The sequence below is a fragment of the Oreochromis aureus genome, linkage group 23, assembly GCF_013358895.1.
Source record: "Oreochromis aureus strain Israel breed Guangdong linkage group 23, ZZ_aureus, whole genome shotgun sequence".
Classification (NCBI taxonomy): domain Eukaryota; kingdom Metazoa; phylum Chordata; class Actinopteri; order Cichliformes; family Cichlidae; genus Oreochromis; species Oreochromis aureus.
The window spans coordinates 4,973,616-4,990,071 of record NC_052963.1 but is presented as its reverse complement, the minus strand read 5'-3'; the positions used below and the strand labels follow the sequence as shown (position 1 = coordinate 4,990,071).

Below are 16,456 nucleotides of genomic sequence, written 5' to 3'. Positions count from 1 at the left end.
AGAGGACATACTGCTTATCTCACCAGGGTGCATATTAGCCTAGCCATGTTACATTATTTTTTTTTTCTCAAGACAGCTAGATAACACAGACATTCCTGAAGTAATCCAAGCAGATAAAAGCATCTTTAGAGCTAAAGCTCTAAACAAGCCATGCATTCATGTTGTAAAGCATGCATGCACTCTAAAGTCACGGTGTAATGGAGTGCAACATACAGTATTCAAATCTATAAAGAACATATTCATGGGCTTTTCTGGGAAGATAAGCCTGCGCTGCCTGTCTTGACAACAAAAATAATGAAAAAAAAAAGTGCCCTGAATGCCTGAGAATAAACACGCTCCAAGAAATGATTATACCAAACAAACCTCAAATGTGTTTTGCCTCTCCTGGTGTTTTCTTGGGTGCTCAAGGGGAAGAATTGTTTTTTTTTCCCTACCTCTGTGCGGCTATGAGAGCACAGTCAAACAGCAAATAAACCATGTCTGGTGCCATAAATAAAAGAGAAGAATTGAGTGTGCACACTTGCTTAGATATACTCCAAATATTGATACTCATTTTTCAATGTTTCAGACACATGGGGTTTTGTAGTCCACGTGCCCAGAGAACACATCTTTATGGTGTTGTTTTTATTTTGGTCGTGTACCACAGTGTCTGACTTTGATCAATCTTTTGCTTGGTGTTTGGTTAGACAACGTGACACTTGACCAGAAAGTGAAACCAAAATATCTCTGTCGCCCCCTGGTGGCCGGCATCCTGGCTGACTCATACAAACTTCAGAGAAATGTTTAATGGCTCAGCCACACTAGAGATAAAATAGAAAGGCAACTTGTGATGCACCTGATGCACTATGCACCAAAATCATTTTGGTGGTGTCTCTTATCTTATCTTATCCACACATCCATCCATCAATACATTTTCTTCTGCTTATCCATTTCAGGGTCGCAGGGGGCTGGAGCCTATCCCAGCTGCTATAGGGCAAGAGGTGGGATACACCCTGGACAGGTCACAAATCTGTTGCATAGACAGTGCTAAACAGTGCTACCCACCATGCTATAAAATTGGTTTTTACATTTGTGTAGCTGTGTAACTTGCATTGGTGTAACCCTTCATGTCAGTTTAAAATCAAGACAGCTTCCTGGTAGCTGATAAAACCTCAGCCACCTCCCTCCATGTTAGCAGATGGAACAGGAGAAAAACTGGAAAAAAAATTACAGTACACCACAAATGAAATTAGATTTCTGTCAAACTAAAGTCGTATTTGAAAACTTACAATGCAACCCTTCTCCCAGTGTCTGGTTGCTTTCAGTTTAACAAGTGGTGCTTGCATTAAACCAAATGAATTCAGCTTTTTCAACCCCCTCAAGTCCGCGTGTTCTCTCCTTTGAGTAAATGCTAGTCTGAGGTTCACTCCTTTGTTTCTATCACTCCCACTTTGCCTTCTTTTTCCATGCAGTTTCCACACTTACTTCATTTGCTCCATTGTCCAACACTGTTTTTAGTGCAAACAAGACTATTTAAACATTTTTTCCCTTTCAGGGATTACAGGTGTTTTGTGTTTTGAAGCTCTAAGTTAAGTAAACTATGGGAAAAAGTGTCCAGAACAATCAAGGATGCAGCCAGCTATGTGAAGTTACAAGGAGGGGTGGGCAATATATCGAATACACTCGATGTATCGTGTATCGTATTTTCCACGTACGATGATTAAAATAGCTTTATCGTAACCATCAAGACACATGCACACATGCATGTATTTTTCTCCCACATGCTGCGGATGCATTATTTTCCAACCAGAAAACCTTCTACCCGATACATTGCATTGAGCTTGCATGTTTATATACTACCAGATAGAGAATATACTCGCTGTTATTTGGATTTCACAAGAAGGATGTTGAATAAAATGCGGTAATTTGCAAAACATGGGGTAAAACTATTGCTGCTAAAGGTAGAAGTACCACGAATTTATTCTATGGCAAAACAAAGAATGTTTTGAACTCCGCATGTCAACATTTCCTGATACACCAACTGTGATACCTGTGACTCTTCTAGGTCAGTCTTTTTTATAGTCGCTGCCTACACTTTTGTTCCTGTAATTTGAGGGCATCACATTTTTATTTTACAATTCCATATGTTAGAAGCACACAAGAGCACCTTTTTAATTTCAGTTTATTTATTTTCTCTCATGAATTATTGCTTGATGTACTTTTTTGTTGCTGTGATGTTTGCTAAAGGTTTAGTGTTGACCACAGAAAGAGGCTTACTGTGACAGTATTGTCATTTGTGAAAAACCTCTGTGTGCAACTGATGGTTAAAAAATGGTTCAAATAAAACATTTCAATTCATTCAGATTTTTTGTAATTTAAATATGGAATCGTCGGTTTGACTGAGTACACCAGAGGAATTTTAGGCACTCTATGGTTAAATATAACATCTGTTTTTGGAGGTTATTAAAGCTAAAGAAATGTCATAAATCTGCTTCTTTTATATGACCAATGGGGAAAAGCCTAAAATTTCTCACTTTGCTTAATAGGAAAATTAGCAAGTATTTACATTTGAAAAGGAGGTGTTGATTTCAAGAAGAGAATAGAGAAAATTCTTGAACATTTCACTTGAACATAAAGGAACTTTTGAATATGTAAAGACATTTCATTCCTACTGTGTGTGTCCCTGCCAATGAGGAAATATTCCTGCAGTCAGTGTTCAGAAACATGGTTAGTGATTCTTCACTTACTGGTACGTTCAAAACAATACTGTAGGGGGGGAAGTGTTAAATTTATGTATCAAGAAATTTCACAGAAGGACCTCCATGCTTTCTGAAACTTAGGAGAGGGTGCATGGACCAAAGCACAAAAGTAAATCAGAATAGTTGAAAATAGAGAAAATACATGGTTTTCGATGGCTAAGTCAGAGTCCAGACCTTAACCATACTGAGATGCTGTGGCATGACTTAAGGAGAGCTGTGTAATTAAAGCATGCCATAAATATTGATGAACTGAAAATATGTAGGAGGAATCATCTAAAATTCTTTCTTTCCAATGTGCAAGACTCATTAGCATCCACAGGAAATCTCTGATGGAGTTGCTACTGTTAAGCTGAACTGAAAATTAAACAGGCTATCAAAACTCAACCCTACAGATGATTGTCAGAAATAATAATAACTCACAGCATCACTTAAACAAGGGCAGCCTCACCATGAATGTAGTTCAAGGTATATATTCCCAGAATTTATTTGTTGGCTTACTTTCCAAACTGTTCTAACTTTTCAGGGGGTGATTCACTCATGTCACAATTATCAATATTGAGAGTTGAAAGAAAACTCCTCAACTGAGAATATTAAGTGGATCCCACAAGCAGCCAGAGGTGGATACTGACTACACTTAAACACCTAAGGAATGTTCCACCAAAATAAAGCAAAGCATAGTGTTAAGATTGCATAAAAGCTTTACCTATATGATCTAAAGAGAAATATTTGCTCACAATGAAAGCACCAGTGGCAAATCATAACACTGTGTATACAGTAACCTGCTGCAACCTCTACCACAAGTGATCTCAATGAACCTCTTAGTTATTTTACAGGAAGCACCTGTTCAGTCCAGAAGGTCAGCTCAGAAACGTTATCATACGTATATCTGCCTGTCCCATGTAAATATATTTATCTTCCAACAACTGAGAACGAAGGCTGTTAACAAGACCAACTGGGATAAGATGAGAATAAGATTGCTCCACATTATATCTGCCTACTCCCAAAATCAATTTGGGAGATATTATTTTGAGAAGCAAATGTCAAATTTACATACTGGGCTCAGAGGATAAAGACACTTAAACACGCACCAAAGTGCATCGAATATACCTAAAATAATTGGTGCTATGTTTAGTTTGGCAAGGACTGACAATATTCTGGATATTGCATGTCCACATGCAATTGTGCATATTCTATAATTAGGTCGAGATGTCAAATGTACGACTATTCAAATGGGTTAGTCGGGTCCACTGAGGAATATGTGCTCATTGAGAGCAGATGCTGATTGAAATCAAGCGTGCACACAGGGAGATATTAATATCACCTAAAGGATTATGCCAAAAAGCAGTACAAAATATTACACACAGTGCCTCAGACAGTAAAATGAAATAATTTCCTATGTGGTGTCTGAGGGCCAAGCTGAACTCTCTGTATTTAATTAATTGAGCTGAGAGAACTATAAACAGAAAGCCTTTGACTCTTTATCCCATTTCCCCCTAAAGCTTGCTGCATATAAATATCAGTATGGAACCATGCTGTGCTTTCACAAAGAGGATTGGAGTGAGGAGAGAGGAATCAGACAAAAAAAAAATCTTGCTTTACTTTATTTAGTGACACCAGCATTTGTCTTTGAATCTGGAAGCCATAGCAGGCATACAAGTCCAAGATGCCTTCCATTTCCAATGTGGGAAACAGCTTTGTTTTTGACACATGAATTTTGAAATGGATGATTTCTGAAATTCTTTCACAAGATGTTTCCAAATATTCTCAACATGATGGACTACATAAATTTTAAACTTAGACCCTCAAAATTAGATTGACAAAGAATCTGCATGGCAGCAGAATACAGAAAGATGCCCTAACCCAAACAAACGTTGCTTTCCTACTGCACTGGAGGTTAAACAATCTTTGGAATTGGACCAAGAGAGGTTTATCCGTCTGCTATTTGACCACTCTGATGAAAATCCAATCATCTACTTGACCAAGGGGGAACCAAGAGACATCAGAAGTCACAGCAGCCAGCTTGGCAAACCAGCAAAAGTCCCATCATCAGAACCTAATTAAAAAAACCCGGGGCTAGGAGACTCAGATCTCCACTCTTCCAACACTAAGCGTGGTGGCAGGGGAGGGGCTCAGCAGGCTTTTGCAGCAGACTCACATGTGGAAATGGGAAGGCAGAAACAGCCAACATGCAGCCAGAGCTGACAGACTGTGAGATAAGAGGGTGCCAGGAAATACAGCTCTGATTTGTGATACCACAACTGGTAGAAATGTGAGCTGAACCTCAAAGGTGTGAGCAAAGAAACAAAAAAAAATTAAGTACTGTGATTCATACAAACTCACTTTAATTCAACAATGTAATCACAAAGCTGTTCTATTGGACTGCAGAGGATTGCTGCAAAGGACATTAGACATTACCAGGCTTTCTTTGTGTTCGCTGGTGTGATAAAACCTAAAACCCCAGTCACATATAAGTCTTTCTTAACCTCCTAGGACCTGCCGTCCACATATGTGGACATCACATTTTGGGTTATTTAGACCAAAGTACTCAATTTTGCTCTACATGGGCCTGATATCCACTTACGAGGACATTATACTGCTACTGTTCTATCAAAATTTTAAACAAATATCCTCATATGTGGCTCTTATTTTTCTTAAAAACAAAAATAAGGTTTAAAAAAAAAAATCTGGTAATTCTTGTGTTTTTACATTCATTGGGCCTCAATATGCCCAAATATCAAAGAGAAATTAAAAATGCATGTCGTGGAAGAGTTCGGGTCTTAGGAAGTTAATCCGGGATCTCTGCTTCAGCCTCTGTATGCGTTCACATAAAGGAGTCATCTGACAAATCGTTACTTCTTTAACAAAAACTAAGCAAGAGTGCAGAAACAAGGTGTGAAACATTAACTGTTGCTGTTTCCATAGGAATTAAGATGGCAAGTAGCACTCGGGTCCCACGAAACTCATTATAACCACGTGTGCACACCTCTACATAACCAGATATTTTGGCTGTTTGCAGGCCTAGAGCAATCAGGTATGTGCTAACACATTTCCAAGGAGTAAAAAACATCAGTAATGATCTCAGACGAGCAAAACCCAGAAGCCACATCTCAGACTCTACAGGCCAGTTAGCATGTTAAATGTTAGCATTTATGAGAGTATAATTAGAAAAAAGACTGAACAAGTATGGCTTTTTTTCTCTCTAATTAAAACACGGCAGGAGGTTTGCAAAGTTGCAACTGAACAAACGATACAACGTCTGGAACAATGCCCTTTGGAAATACAAGACCAAAGTGAAGATGCTTGGCCATAATGCAAAGCACCACATCTGGCGAAAATCAAACACGACATATCAGTACAAACACCAACTGTCAAGTTACAGTCCTTGAGGACTCATAATGTGGGCCACAGAACCTTGACCTCACTGAGTCACCAATAAACTCCTGTATATACAAAAATACCCTAAAATCAAATGCGAGGACTGAAAGCTGTAACAAAATGTAACAAAATAATGATCCTAAACACATCAGCAAATCTACAACAAAATGACTGAAAAAGAAAAGAACCAAGGTGTTGCAATGGCCCAATCAAAGCCATCAACCCAAAATTCCTCTACTGATGACCTCTGACCTCGTCAGAAAATGATTACTGTTGCTAAATGTGGTTCTACAAGATATTATAGCTGCCAGGGAAAGATTCAGCATAAGCATGGTACTAGTACACACCCCAATGGCTTTAGAGATGACTAACCTACCTTAACTGCACCAGCAGTGAAAATGTGACATTGTTTCAGTTCAGGCTTTTCATTTTTTTGTTGATTTATTGTCTGCAAGAAAACAATAGGAGGCATCTGCCAACTGAGCATTTCAGATATTAACAGCTTACTGTGTTGTCATTCATCATTTTTGTAAACAAAACAAGAAAAACACGGATGACAACACGTTATTTAGTTTCAATGTTGTGCTGCCATTATTGTAGTATCACTACAGCACGCATGTTTTTGTGTCAGATCCTGTAAAAACAACCAGACACACTGACAAATAACCAGGCCATTTATTGTTCTATTCGTGTGCCAAGTTGCTGAAAGTACTTGTGTTTGAAACAAAAAAACCCCAGTGTAACCACAGTTTTGGGCTACTGGATTCGAGTCTATCTGCGCTTGCAGGGTTATATGCAGAACTGTATGACGTGTGGCGTGTGGCTAAGCTCTAGCCAACAAGATTATCAAATGATCCAATAAACTTTGGATGATAGTCACAGACATGATCACAAGGCGCTAAGCTCGATGGAAAACAGAGTCGCCTGTGCCGCTTCCCAAAGCCTGCTCCACCGAGAGGCACAAAGAGAGCAGTGCTGAAAGAGCAAGGGTAAGATGGGGAGCGTAGGAACTGCATAGGTCACAGCACATCAGTGAGAAAAGCAGTGAACACCCTCGGAGAAAGAAAAGAATCAGAAAAAACTAGTACTGCTGTAGCAGCACAAAATTCAGGGCTTATAAAAGATGACAGCCTTGTAAGTTACAGCCTCCTCCTATCAGTAATTACAGTGTAGCCAGACAGTCATAAAATCTAATGCATTGTAAATTATGAGTTGTTACACAGAAACCATTAATTCTGCATGAGAACAGGCAACTAGGCAGTGCTCTCTCCATTGGTTTGCCTCCTCGTGCTGTGATTAAACTGACAATTAATTAGTGAGAGAGAAGGCCAAGCGAACAACAACAATCCGATACGTCACTGATCCCCTGAGGGCAATGCTCTTTGCTGTTTGCCCTGCTCCAAGAAGAGGTCAAGGGCAACAGCTCCAGTGGCCTGCAGAGAGATGCTTCGACACAACAGCAATTACAGGGTCCGGATGCAGTGGAATTCTGTACAAAATAGTTAAAGAATTTAATCAAGCAAGTAGAGTTAGGGCCCAAAAATTTAGGAAAAAATAGCCAACTGATTCTTCTGCATAAATAAATGTTCACCTCACCTCTAAAATAAATCAGACCATAGAGAATAATGCTGTTGGTTGTGTCCAAGTCCTCACAGAGTTGAGATGAGTCAAAGAAGCATCATCTTTTAGGCAAATATTACATTATTAGCAGAATTAGAATCAGGAGGGGCTAAAATGGCTCTTTTTCATGTTGAAGGTTGCCAAACCCAGGGTTAGGCGATATCAGAGACATAGTAGAGAGCTTCCTCCAAAGGGTGGCTGGGTTCTCCCTTAGAGATAAGGTGAGAAGTTCAGCCATCCGGGACAGGCTCAGAGTAGAGCATCTGCTCCTCCACATCGAAAGGAGCTAGTTGAGGTGGCCCGGGCATCGGATAAGGATGCCTCCTGGGCACCTCCTCTGTGAAGTGTTCCGGGCATGTCCCACCGGGAGGAGGCCCTGGGGCAGACCCGGGACATGCCGGAGAGATTATATCTCCCGGCTGGCCTGGGAACACCTTGGTGTTCCCCCAGACAAGCTGGAGGAGGTAAAACTGGAAACAGACTTGAAAATAAACAATTCTGATGAAGCACTGATGCCTGAAAGCTAGAAGGTCTTAGTTGGGTTCTCCGTGGTGTTTTTTGTCCCCTGTGGCTGCATAGGTTTCCTCCTTCCTCCCAAAGGAAGCATAAAGTTGAGAGCATAAAGTGATGATGTGATGAGCAACAAAGGTAAATATGGCTTGTCGTAGAAAGTGCTTTGAGCAGTCAATAAGATTAGACAAGCACTAACCGATTTTGTCACCAGACATAACCTGTGTGGGGGCTGGGTGGGGGAGAGCTACCTCCTGTGTGAGCTCCACAGTTTCTGGTCAGTCAATTGATCTGTACAAATGAGCAGATTAAAGCGTGTTGTGTGAGTTAACGTATAGCCTGAGATCAATAAAACTGATGTGTCTGTCAGATTTTAAGGTTAGGGTAGTATGCTCTTTTGGGGAATAAACCACTAAAAAGACACCGCCCACTCATTATTTCTACACAGATCAAAAACCATAGAGATGTGTTTCTTTGACAAAAGCCTCTTTAACTAACATAAATCTAAGCACACCTCATTAACCAGGCACCAGGCTACAGTTTCCTTTTTGTTGTCATAGGGCTAATGTTAATTAGTTACAGCAGTCTAAATGTACTCATCATTATAGCTGGTGAAATCAACTTGCAACAGCTTGTTTAAGGCACTTTTAACAATGCAGGCTGCTTATGTGAAAGTGTAGAGAGCACCTTGAAAGTAAATAAAAGTGCAAGACCGAGATTCTGACAATGTGATTTTGGTATGGATGACATGATGTGTATGCCAGCATTGCATTATGGATCCCGCCGCAGATTACAGATATCCAACTATGTATATTTAGCATTTTGCCACAGTTAGAATAGAATAGAATAGAATAGAATAGAATAGAATAGCCTTTATTGTCATTGTACAGGGTACAACGAAATTGGAGTGCACTCCCTCGGTGCAAAATGCAATAATAAATATAAATGTAAAATATGTAAAATATAAAAAGTACAATAAAACAATCGTAAGTACAGGATAGCAGCATTAATATAATGATAGTATGAATAGCAGCATAATATAGTGACAGTGACAATATGGTATGGTTAAGCAGGTTCAGTTGTTTTTGTGCTTATATACTACGGTGACAGCTGTACCGTCGGCCTGACGGTAATAGTTCAAACAGTTGATTGCTGGGGTGAGAGTAGTCCTTGATGATATTGCCAGCTCTGCTGAGGTACCGAGAGTTTGCAATGACCTCCAGGCTGGGCAGAGAGCAGCCAGTGATCTTCTGGGCTGTGTTGATGACCCTCTGCAGTACTTTCCTGTCTGCAGCTGAGCACCCTGCATACCATGTTGTTATGCCGTACGTTAGGATGCTCTCTATGGTGGCTCTGTAGAATGTCACCAGCAGCCTCTCCTCCAGGTTGTTCCTCCTGAGGACTCTCAGAAAGTGGAGACGCTGCTGGGCCTTTTTTACCACCGCCGTGGTATTTGCAGTCCAGGAGAGATCATCAGAGATCTGCATGCCCAGAAACCTCATGGAGTGTACCCTCTCCACACAGTTCCCGTGAATGTAAAGTGGGGCCGGGTCTGCTCTGCCGTTCCTGAAGTCCAAGATAAGTTCTTTAGTTTTCGTGGTGTTCAGTTGGAGGTTGTTAACTGAACACCACTCAGTCAGTCTGTTGACCTCATCTCTGTAGTCCGACTCATCCTCCCTTGAGATGAGTCCAACCACTGTGGTGTCATCCGCGAACTTTATGATGGTGTTTGAGAGATGGGTAGGGGAGCAGTCGGATGTGTAGAGCGTAAACAGGAGGGGACTCAGAACACATCCTTGTGGAGACCGGGTGCTGAGTGTGATGGTGCTGGACAGGTGTGGGCCGAGTCTAACAGACTGTGGTCTATTTGTCAGGAAGTCCTTGATCCAGAGGCAGATGGGGGTGGAGAGTCCCAGGTGAGACAGTTTCTGGACCAGGATCTCTGGGATGATGTGACTGAATGCTGAGCTGAAGTCCAGGAAGAGCATTCTCACATAGCTTCCTCGGTGCTCCAGATGACTCAGCGCAGTGTGGAGCGCTATGGTGATAGCATCCTCGGTGAATCGATTTGTCCTGTAGGCAAATTGGTGGGGGTCCAGAGTGGGAGGCAGACCGGCCCTGATGTGCTGACAGACCAGTCTCTCAAAGCACTTCATCACTACAGGCGTAAGTGCAACAGGCCTGTAGTCATTTGGGCTGACCACAGCTGTCTTCTTGGCGATGGGGATGATGGTGGAGGTTTTGAGGCAGGGCGGGACGGTGTTTAATGACAAGGAAAGGTTGAAGATTTTAGTGAAGACTCCGGTCAGTTCGTCAGCACATGCTCTGAGAACCTTTCCATGTATTCCATCAGGACCTGCCGCCTTCCTGGGATTCACTGACCTTAGAACACACCTCACTTGATGCTCCCTAAGTGTTAGTGTGTGCGGTGCTGGGGGGGGCGGGTGGAAGTGGTGTGACAGCTGAGGGCCTGGTCGTCTCAAAGTGGGTGAAGAAACGGTTTAGATCCTCAGCCAGCGAGGCATCAGTCCTAGATGTCGCCTGGTTATTGCTTCTGTAGTTGGTAATGTGATTGATCCCCTGCCACATTTTTCTGGGGTCATTGTCAGCAAAGTGATCTTCAATCCTCCTCCTATAGGCAGCCTTAGCTTTCCTGATGCCTCTACTCAGGTCTGTCCTGGCTGCCCTATACGCAGCCCTGTCCCCTGACTTGAAGGCAGTGTTATGCTTTTTAGGAGGGATTGCACCGCTATTCATCCAGGGTTTTTGATTTGGAAACACCCTGACCCTTTTGTTGACGGTGACATTGTCAACACAGTTCCTGATGTACGAGAGTACAGCGTCCGTGTACTCCTGGAGGTTGAGGCTGGAGAATAAATCCCATACAGTTGTTGAGAAGCAGTCCTGCAGTTGAGAGAGGGCTCCTTCAGGCCAGGTTTTTATTGTCTTTGTCTGGGGCTTTGTTTTTCTCAGCAGGGGGGTGTAGGTGGGGGTGAGGGACATGCAGAGATGCAGAGATGGTCAGATCCAGCCAGGTGGGGGGGGGGCTTACTGTCACTTAAGAAGCACAGCAGCTGCCTGACAGCACAAGGAAAGAAGGCAAGGATATAGCAATGTGCAGGGTTAACGTGCAAGTGTAAAAAAAATGGGGTAGCCTTGAATATTTGAGCATCACCTAGCTACGGTAAAATCTGTTTTCCAGGAACTGGAAAATGCGGCTGGACGTGACGATGTCGATCACAGGCAAAAATAAACTAGCCCAAGTATCCATGATTGCAGACTTGACGCCCTCAACTGAAGCATCGGTGTGTGGATTCCTTCTTGCATGAAGGTCAGATGGTGACTTGACGCTAAATCCCAATGATGAAGTGTTTCCAAACATAATAAGACATTGAAGCTGATGACATTAAAATGGGCTCATTTCAATGTAAAGGTCTTTGTAAAGTAGCAGTTGCCAAAGGAAAAAAAATCCAACTGACATTTGACAAACCACGCTGTACACTTTAAAGGAATATGTTCCCCGAGGGCACCAAAATGCCACTGCGCGCAGTAACAAACAGTAATCCACAAGCTGACAGAGTTCCCCTTAAATCGTGTGGACAAGGAAAGCGTAAGTGCATTGAAACCGTGAACGAGTTAATAAGCCCGTTCTGTAATACACTTTTCTGTTGTGCTCATACAAATGCTATTCATCAATGTCACACGCAGTTTATCTCATCCAGGAGGGCCCATGCTGTTCCATAAATTCAGCTCCAATAACATCCAGAACTAAAATATGATGTAATTAAGAGGGCTTTTCTGCAGATTCATAAAAAACAGTCTTCATTTTCCTCCATTGCAAACAGCAAATGTTTCGAAAGATCGATTTTGTGCATCGCATTCGTCCAATAACTCAAACAGGCAGGATGCCTTTGCACATAAAACCCCCACATGAGGGTAAAATTAGTTAAAACATGCCTATTAGATGCACACCCAGGGACTTGCTTCCTCTCACAGGATGCCAATAAGATGTAGTTTACAACGCAGCACATGTCAACAGCCTATCTGCAGATATAACGACTGAGTTTTGAAGGCGTGTTTGATAATGATTTAGCACAGACAGCTTTTGAAAAAGGACTCAAATTCATTAGTTTCATGGGGGAAGGTAAAAGGAGGAAAATCAGAGGGGCTCTTTCCAGCGCTGCACCAGTAATTTATTGATCCACAATCAATGTCATCATGACTTTTAGAAGGACTAGCAGCTGTGATCGCAGCACCTATAACTGTGGAAACAGTTTCTAAATCTCAACATCTGTCAGAGCTTTTGTGACAGAAAAATTGCTTCCATCAAGCTTGAGCTTAATCAAACAGAGGATTTAAACAGCATTACAGCAGCAGAATGGAAATTAGTTCTTCTATACTTTACTTCATCAAACTAGACCTCCAGACCCACGTCCTGGTTCCCATTTTCAGATGTCATTTCCTAATTGAGATTAAAAGACTGCATTTTGTGTCACAGGAGACAAATGGAGGACCGTGGGACATTTCTGAAATTAAATGGAACTTTCCCGTCATTCACACAATTCCAGTGTCTGGTCGCATGCCAGTACATAGGCTTAAATGAGAGAATCTGGCAGAGCTGATCGTATTAACGACCCAGGCGGCATTGTAAAGGTTGTGCTCCCACAAAAGAGATGGTTTCACTCCACCGCTTAAAAACAGTGTCAAGAAGTACTGATGTAAGTACTTCAAGGAGCGTGGTACAATTCCAGAAAGAGGATCAGTCCTGTGGGAGGGAGACGCATTTGTGCATGTGCAGTGTTTATATTTCAAAGAAACTGTCAAAGTAAATCTATAGGAATGGATTTTTGGGAGGTTTAGGCACACTGTTAACAGCGAGTATAGACACTGACCGAGAACTGCGTTATGACCCTTAGATTACAAGGTAAAATCCTATTCAGCAGCTTGCCACTGAGGGTTATATGGCTCGCTTTCAATTTTTGACTTCTTGGTGTAATGTAGCAGTATCTGACAGGGTGATAAAGGACAGCACGGTGACACACATTCCTCTGCTGTGCAACAGAGAGCAGACGGCTTTTCTGAGTTCATGTTAATTGACATGGATTAGAAGCCAGATAAATCCGTTATATCTGATATCAAGCTATGAAGTGCAAAGCATTATGAAATGCACAATGCTCTCATCTACTTATCTGGATTTATTTTGCCTCTGCCCTGGCTCGCCTTTTTCTATGATTCTCATAAACGCAAATAAACCCGACACCTGTGAACCGGCTTCTTATTGAAATGATGCCACGCACTGCGAACTACACAGTAGAAAGCAGCTCCAAGCACCGAGCCGTGCCATTTCAAAAGACGAAAATGTATCAAACTACACCTTCAATAGCAAGTTTTAAATCCCAGTATTACCTTCGGCGCATGCCTACTGAAGAAAAGAAAGAAAAGAAACAAGAAATAGCCACAGTAGGAAATAACATTTACAACCACAACAAGGGTCAAACGGCGTAGTCATAAACAAAACTGCAGGTGATGGACTTGGCAAGCCTTTAACTCAATGTCACTTCCAAACACAGCATCCCTGGGAGCTGGAAGCAAACGAATATTTTTAGTGGCAAGAAAAATTCCCCGACACATAACACACCGAAGGAAAATAAAAACACATTTGGGACCCTTAATGAAAACACCCACCCGTGTTGTCGTCCGCGTCCCGTCCTTACAACTTGTCCTGGAATCTCAGATCCGTCCGCTTCACACAGCGCTGATACCTCCTCTGCTCGGCGTCTCGAGCTGCACGCTGCGCTCGTGGAGGTGGAAGAGTCGGGCGGGGGGCTGTCAGCGGAGGAGAGGAGAGGAGACCGTCCAATCAGAGGCCGCCTTGATGAGGAGGGATGGCGGCCAATCTGCCCCGGCAGAGAGAGCGAGCAGAGCGGGGGGATGCCGCTTTGTTTAACGGAGATTGACTTTCAAGCAACAGAGCGCAAGCGCCTGTGATGTGATATGATGTGGTATCTGGACGAAAATAAGCATGCGTACTAGTTTTGCTGCCGGGGGTAGGTTTTCCAGCTGCTTCCGTAAAGAACGCCTTTATTTGATTGAGACACCATTAATGGCATGGCGGGATTAACCATTGAAGGGGAACTGAGTATGTATCCAGCCATCACCATTATATTCCCGTCATGAAACAGACCTACTGAAACACGAGTCAGTTCAATCAAAACTGGTGCAAATTATCTACAGTCACATTTAAGTTAGTAAAAAGTGCTTCACAACAATAATCAGTGGATAAATATACAAATATTAAAACATAGTTGTATCCATTAGACAAGGCTGTAACACCCGGGACGCCAAGTTGTCCATATTGTTTAATGGGCATTCCACTCCATGCCTCATATTTTTTTAGACCCATGATGGAAATGCTCTTTGCTCATCCCTAGAGCTGAACCATTTCATTGGCAGGTTCATCTGCAGCAATATACTTACTAAATAATCAAGCATGTCAGGAGTTTTGCTGTTTTATTGTTTTTAAGTGAAATGGCTTCATTACAGTTTGTTTCCATGGAGCCAGACTTTCTTGTCATTTTTAAAGTGGCCTTGAGCAATAGTTCTCTAGCTTTTCCAGAGGTCTTTCAAGGATTTTCTTTAGAAATTAGCTGCTTTTAAAAAAATAATAAAAAAAAAAATTGTCTAGTCTTTGTATTTGACCATATTTAGAATAGTTGTTTTAAGCCATTAAATCCCTGACTTATAAATGATTCAAGCATAACTCAAGGGATGAATGAGTTTTGCATCTAAACATAACAGATAACTTAGCATAGAAACTGTTTTAAATTGCATCTTTATGCACTTTGTTACTAGCAGCCTGTTGGAAAAAATATGTAATTTGTTCCAGTTTCTTCAGGTGAATTTGCAAATCATCCCAACGATAACAGTTATCACACAGAGAGTAAATAGTCACTTTTTTGCCCTGAGGAAGTGATTCCCAATCATAAACTTGCTATTTCCCACCATTGTGTCCAGCTTATACTTCAGCTAAGCTAAGATAAGTGAAAGACAAAAGAAGAGGTGGCAGGCCTAAAAAAAAAAGATCTACAGCTGGTGATCGTATCTGGAAGTCTTGCTCTAAAGAAATCCAACAAAGAGTTGATCTCAATTGATCTGTTTACTCTTCACCAAAGACTGAACAGAACTGGCCTGAGTGGAAGAGTGTCTGTAAAGAAGTCATTCTTAATGAAGGGAAAACAAAAGAAAAGGCCAATGTATGCCAAATTAAACAACTGGAATGAAAATCTGAGCCAACAGGTCTTATGGAGTAATGCAATTTGAGATTTTTGTTAATATTATTTTTTTTGCAAATTTTGCAAAAATATATCTGCAAAATTTTGATTCACCATACAATAACATCTAAAAAGTCTCTAATTGGATTTCTGAGCATGACAATGATTCCAAAGACATTCCAGATGCAGTAAAAGCACATCTGAATAGAATAATGCACAAGGACAGTTATGGATCGACCTTCCCAGAGCCCAGGCCTCATTAATGAAGCAGTGTGGTATCATCTTGACAGAGCAGAATGAAAAGGCAGCCTATATCCAAAGAAGGGGTCTGGAATGTCCTTCAAGAAGCCTGGAGAACTATTCTTGAAGACTGCTTAAGGGAAATGACAGGAACGCTTGCATAAGAGTTCAGGCTGTGTTTAGGAATATAGGTGGTTATACCAAATAATGACTTTCAAGCTTGTATGTTTTTGCTGTATAATTTGTATTTCCATGTATGTTTGCACATCTTTCAATAAAACACTGTACCTATTTCCCATTTTCCTAGCAAAATGTAAATAAATAAAGGGTGGCTCAAAACCTTTGCACAGTACTGTACATAGAAAGTAGATGTTAAATAAAGTATAAAATCTGTTCTCCTTTTAGTGGCTTGGGAAACTCTCTTGGCAAAGAGAAAGAGAACAAATCTTTGAGTGCAGCAGTGCATTCTAAAGTTTAATAAAATCTACACCCTGTGTTAGACCAATTAAGCAAACATCATCCAAAGTTATTGACCTTTCTGTCCATTTTTCTTGTTTCCCTAGGGAGACGCTATGTAGACACTGTAAGACAGGCAAGATCTTTCTTTAATTCTTTTGGTCATTTTATGATTTTTATTACAGAATTCTGAAAAAGACCAAGGATGGCATGCATGGAAGGTCCTCAGCTGGATTTAACCCTGCT

General features: G+C 41.4%; 1 protein-coding gene across 2 annotated transcripts in view; it reads right to left on the bottom strand.

Annotated features, from left to right (window-relative positions):
• Positions 1-14,309, bottom strand: part of LOC116321001 (beta-1,3-galactosyltransferase 1-like) — a 186,767-nt gene extending 172,458 nt beyond the window's left edge. For both annotated transcript variants that reach the window (XM_039606504.1, XM_039606505.1), the window contains exon 1: positions 13,929-14,309. The gene's annotated coding sequence lies outside the window, so the exon portion shown is untranslated. The remainder of the gene's footprint in view (positions 1-13,928) is intronic.
• Between the last annotated feature and the right edge of the window lie 2,147 nt (positions 14,310-16,456).